Raw genomic sequence first — 6277 nt, forward strand, 5'->3', positions numbered from 1 at the left:
TTGACAAAGAACAGATATTATCAATATTGCTTTACTGAATCACACAGAATCCTCAGCCTTATCCCAAATATCTTACTGACATTTTCCATTTACCTTGTTATAATTTCTTAATCTTATTCTTTCTCATTTTCTTTTCAGTGGCTGTCCCGCCTGCCTTTTGCGCTTCAGGGAGAATAGGAAGTGATACGCCCAAGAATGTCGCCGAAGGAATCTATTACAACAACTGAACTTGAACGATTTTCCAGTTCTGTTTTCTGAGAATGATTTGAGGGAGTCATATGCATATCATTTCTAATATTTTTTGTTTAGTTTTTTTTTTCATGAAAAGGAATTTCTTTATAATGTGTTTTCTTTTTGTTGTGTTTTATTTATGATTTTTCATTTTTAGTTTTAATTTAATTTTTGTTTTGGTTTCTATATTATTGATGTAATTATCTTCCTCAAGCTATCTTTATTTCTCTTTTTTTCATTTCAATCTTACACTTTATTAGGTATGATAACTAGAACTTGTTTTACATGTTCATCCTTTTTGATGTAACATCTGTATTTGCCATCCATAATCTTCTGAAAATATCTAACATCCTATTAGTACATTGCAATAGAGAATATAGTAATAATTTTTTTTTTATGCAAAACATTCTCATGTTTTATGATTTTACTCCAATAATGGATAACAAAGGCTTTATTTTCGCAGAGTAAATGTTGAGATATTTCAAATAACTGACTGTAATTTTATCTTCCATGTCATCTAAATTATGTAACTTTACTTCAGTTTACTCACAACTTGCTTTGTACAACTTATATGTAGGTGATTCATTTCACTTGGATTGCATATCTATTTTTCGGTTTTATGATCTTTCTGTGTATATTTACTGTTTTCTGTCCATTTTATTCTTTGTCCATATGTGTACATATGACATTTTTCATTATCCTTTTTTTGTTGTTCTGCCTATGTTTTGCTCTCAATATTATACTTTTTATCTTGTTAGATATGTAGTGCTTGATCTATATGAATTATATTTTATAGAATAACCAATTCTTAGATAATACTTTACTTGTTCTAAAGTTGATAGTACTTGTTTGAATCACAACATATCTGTTATTAATTGTTATTAACATAAAATACAGTCAGGTGAGGTGTACAAGTATTTTTCTGTTCTTTGGTGTTTTGTAGTTGTTCCTGGAAACTACCATTGGTCCAAATCCTTCAATATGTTTCTGGGAGCCCCTAAGGCAGCTTATCCAATAGTTTAGTAGTTTAAGCTCTTGATACAAGCCAGCCTAAAAAGACAACTTTTTGTGGATGTCTGCATATTTCTTGAAGCTGTCTAGTGAGGTGATGCTAAATGAGAAGTGCAGGCAGTTTGACTACTAAAAATTGTGTAAATTTTTAAACTAATATGTTTGTTTGATAGCTTTTTATTTTCTTTAATTAAGCTTCTTTATATATATATATATATATATATATATATATATATATATATATATATATATATATATGTATATATATATATATTATATATTATATATATTATATATACATATATATATGTATATATATATATATATATATATATATATTGTATATATATATATATATATATATTATATATATATATATATATATATATATATATTGTATATATATAAATATATATATATATATATTTATATATATATATATATATATATATATATATATATATATATATATATATATATATATATATATATATATATGTATTTATAAACACATGCATATATATGATCATATTTTTTTTTTCTTTCATTTGGCACTTTTATTTGATATAGTTATTTTTATTTCATGTACACCATTCTGAATTCTTGATCCAAGTTGTAGCCATGTACTAAAACAACATATATATATATTTTTTTTCTTTCTTTCTTTTTTTTCTCTTTTTTTTACTTTTATTAATACATATATATACATATGTATATATATATATATATATATATATATATAAATATATATATATATATATATATATATAAATATATATAATATATATATAATAAATATATATTATATATAAAATATATATATATATATATATATATATTATATATATATATATATATATATATATAATATATATATATATATATATATATATGTATATATATGTATATATATATATATATTATATATATATATATATTATATATATATATATATATATATGTATATATATATTATATGTATATATGTATATATATATATATATATATATATATATATATATATATATATATATATATATATATATATATATATATATTATATTATATATATATACATATAATCTGAGATGTTGAATCTTGAAAACATAAACAGTTTTTTTGTTATACTGATAATTGTATCTCATTATAGCAAAACATTATCAGGCTTTTAGTAGCTGTTTAGATATGTTAACTTTTTGTACATTGATCAAGAAAAAAATTAAGATATATCTAATGATATTCAGATTGGTCACAGCTCTGTTTTATATTTTGATTTGGTGAAAGAAGTTTTAATTTTACATTTTACGCATTTAATTGGCGGCCATTGTGCCTTTTCAGTGTCTATGGTGCTCTTAAGTCTTAAGTTTCTATGTGACAATTTGCTCTCTTGTTATCATGTTTTATTAACTTTCTCAAATTTCAGATTATTCTTGCTATGATCATGAGATTTATAGGATTTATGATTCTCATTCATTTTTTAACAAATCAAACACCTTTCCACTCTTTATTTTAATGAAAATTATGTCATTCCTGTCTAAATATTGCAGAATATACATTGACAGATATGAAAAAAAGATTGACATTCTCAACCAGAGTTGATTACATATTATTCAAGTGATTATCCCATTGTATCAACACAGTGGAGTGTTTTTATCATTCATGAATTTACATCTAAATCTTTATCTACATTTTAGTGACCCTATTTTTATGCCTGGGATTTCCACCCCCCTTTGCAGGACTTATGCAGTATGTACATTCAAGATGAGAGTTATGTAATTAGTATTACTGCAAATTATATTAATCTGAGCATTAGTAGCTTGAAATTTGGAAAAGTTGCTGTTTTATAATCTGTTTCTTTTACTCTCTGCTTAACCTTTGGCAGAGCATTAGAAGTGGTGTCTTCACCCTTGGTCTGTGTTATTCAAAGATGTGTTGTTTGCATATGTATAACATTGAGGAAAAAGCATTGCCACATATATTTCATTATGGTATTTTACTGGTGACAACCATTTTTCTATTCTTTATTGTTTAGTTCCCCTTTTCTGTCTGTTATAAGTTTTATGCTTTTGCTCTAATATGAAATTAATCTTTTGTTAGGCATTCTATGATCGTTTTTATTTCATGTTTATTGTTATTCAAAATGTGATTTGTTTGTTAATTGTTTTCTATCCTTGGTTGTCTTTTTACATTTCTTAGCCTTTTTCCTAAGTAACAAATTATTTACCTTTTCTTTTGTTTGATTACTCTTAAGTGTAGCTTAGAAAGCCTAATTCTTAAGTAAAATTTTATTTTTTTTTACAATTAACTTTTATGTTTGCTTTTTTCCATTCTGTTGCCATTTATTTAAGTTCTAAGTTTTTACTATGATTGCTTTTACTTTTTTCTAAAAAAGACAAACTTATGTTTAAATAACCTACAGCTGGTTACATTTATTGCATGCATCTATTTTCCTGTGCAATGCCTAGTTGAGTTTCTTATAGTAACATAGAAAACTTTATGTCCAAAGAAATTATGTTATTTCCAGCTTCCTAAATGCTTAATGATTTCTTATATGGTTTCATATTGCAAATTTTATTATTGCAACAGAGCCTATCAAATCAAGTCTTCCAATAATTTAAGAAATGGTGATGAGTTTAAAAGATCATTCACCTAAAGAAAAAAAATCTGTATATATACATCATAGCATGATATTTGTTTCTTACAGTAGTTTCCTCTATTCAAAACTAAGCATCATTCCACAGAATTATTAGAAGAAATAAGGAGAAATATTTGGCTATTATATTTTGTAAATGCCATTAGTCAGTTCTTCCCACAACCTCTGTATAAAATTAAATGAAAGAATACTCAGCCTTTTGTTCTGTGTTTAAGACATTTAAGACATTTTGTTTATTAGATGTCTACAGAAATGTACAAACCTTAACACTGCTTATGCTATAATTTCTTTCTGTTTTTTACTCTTTTTATTTGCAAATATAATTTGCTTATAATTTTGTTTCCTGTTAATATTTTTTGGTTCTTGTTTTTATTTATATTTCTGTTAATATTGTTTTGTAGCATTTGTTTTTGAAAACAGTTCCCAAGTTTAAAAAAGACAAAAAAATATATTGTATAAGTATTGTAATTTTAGTCATTCTAGAAGGAAACCTGCATTACCTACTTATTAATGACAAAAATGTTGTCATAATATACAGTTTCGTTTGAATGATGCGAACACTGTACCATATATAAAAGAAAAAATAATAACATTGTTAACACAGGTGTATAACAAACTAAGATGAATGAATAAAGATATAAGTGAAAATCCATGTTTTTGTGCCCTGATCTACTTATAAAATTCCTTGGGGAAAAGCTAAACAATTTCACAATGTTAAGTGAATTCTTAAGCCTTTTGATAGTAATATATTTTAGATGTGTTGCTAATGTTGGAGAAGTCAAGTAGCCAGTATATATTTCCTTGTTGACAAATATATCAGCATAATATGCATGATATACCAGCAGGTGCAAGTTTCATGCTAGCAAATTATTGGATGTGAGAGCAGTTTTGCTAATAAGTGAACTATAATGATTGAATTATCTAAAGTGAAAAAATAGCATTGAAACACTTTTATATGATGAAATCACAAATATCTAAGCCTAAGTTGTGAAACTGTTAATAGAAACTACTCTAGAAATCCATAGTGAAAAAGGCAACAAAACTTTCATAATTAAATAATTTATGAAAAAAGAATCCTTCATTTTTTCTGGGGAAAGCTTGTGTGCACAATAAAATGCTGATTCCCTTTTTTATGACTTTTTATTAAAAATGTGTAAAATGGATTAACAACTTTTAAAATAACATTCAAAATCAACAGTAGTATGGAATGTTAACATTTTAAACTCTTAATAAACTGACAACATAAGTACTGCAGCAAAATCCGCATAGAACTCTAATACAATACTTTACTGAACAATCTTGAGTACCTGTATTTATGCATATACATAATAAATGAGTCAATTGGTAAGAATACACAATACACAATATTATGTAACAAAGCACTTGCATCCACAAAAATAAGGTTGTCACTGATATGCCTTTTAATTATTACTGATCAACCCAAAAACTCTGGGTGACAACATGCCATGGCTTCATTGGTCATGCTTCCAGGTAGTATGTATGTCATGTCATGGATAGCCTTGGTAACAGGTGGCAAGACATCCATGCAACGTGAGGAGTAGCAAGCAGACTGTATTTCCTTTGCTTGGAATATATCTACATCAATAGTGGTTAATGATAACAATTATGAAAATTATAGACATGTCATGGCACCTTTAGTTCACCAGCCTGTATACCCCAACTGGAAGAAGTCAGTACAAAAGAGAGGTCCATTACCCCAGAATGACACCAGAGCACTATCTCCAGGGGAGCTCAACACACCAGCAGAAGAGATCAATGGAGACTGCTATAAGCAGTGCAAGGTCTGCTATGACCACATTATGAGAAAGAGGATCTAGATTATGTAGTCAGAGTGTGGAGTGCCTCTTTGTCAGTATGCCTGCTTTGAGTACTACCATACTCTGAAGCAATGTTAGTGTAGGTCCTCGTCCTCTCTTGTACATATAAATAAAAAAGAAAAACATTTTTTATATAAAAAGATTTTTTAAAATTCAATATATACCTATTTTGTCATCCCATAAAACCATATTACTTCCTTTACAAAGTGTGTATTCCATCTATTGTACTAATATAGGATCTATATAAAAAGATAGTCTCTTACATCCTATCATATGACTGATATAGGCCTCACAATAGTGTAAAAAAATAAAATTATGCATTGCACAAAAAGGTTGCCAGAATTGCAAAGAGTGTATAAAATGCTAATATAGTGCATGTCTCATCACACAGCATGGGCTGAGGTTAAAAACAATACCTGAGAGAGGGGCAGGTGCTACCTAGAGAGATGACCCTACATTCTGCACAAACACCCAGAGTTATTGGGTTAATAAAATTCCTATAATTCATAATCACATCACTTGAAGAGCTTCTTCCTCTTTTCCC

At 26.7% G+C, this 6277-nt stretch overlaps 1 long non-coding RNA gene across 1 annotated transcript in view; it reads left to right on the top strand.

The window, feature by feature from the left end:
• Positions 1-1145, top strand: part of LOC122256441 (uncharacterized) — a 10818-nt gene extending 9673 nt beyond the window's left edge. The window contains exon 2 of the long non-coding RNA XR_006223526.2: positions 139-1145. This is a non-coding gene — a long non-coding RNA (uncharacterized LOC122256441). The remainder of the gene's footprint in view (positions 1-138) is intronic.
• Positions 1146-6277: the final 5132 nt, after the last annotated feature.

This window comes from Penaeus japonicus, unplaced genomic scaffold (assembly GCF_977035675.1).
Source record: "Penaeus japonicus unplaced genomic scaffold, GWHDUDI00000001_assembly GWHDUDI00000027, whole genome shotgun sequence".
Taxonomy (NCBI): Eukaryota; Metazoa; Arthropoda; class Malacostraca; order Decapoda; family Penaeidae; genus Penaeus; species Penaeus japonicus.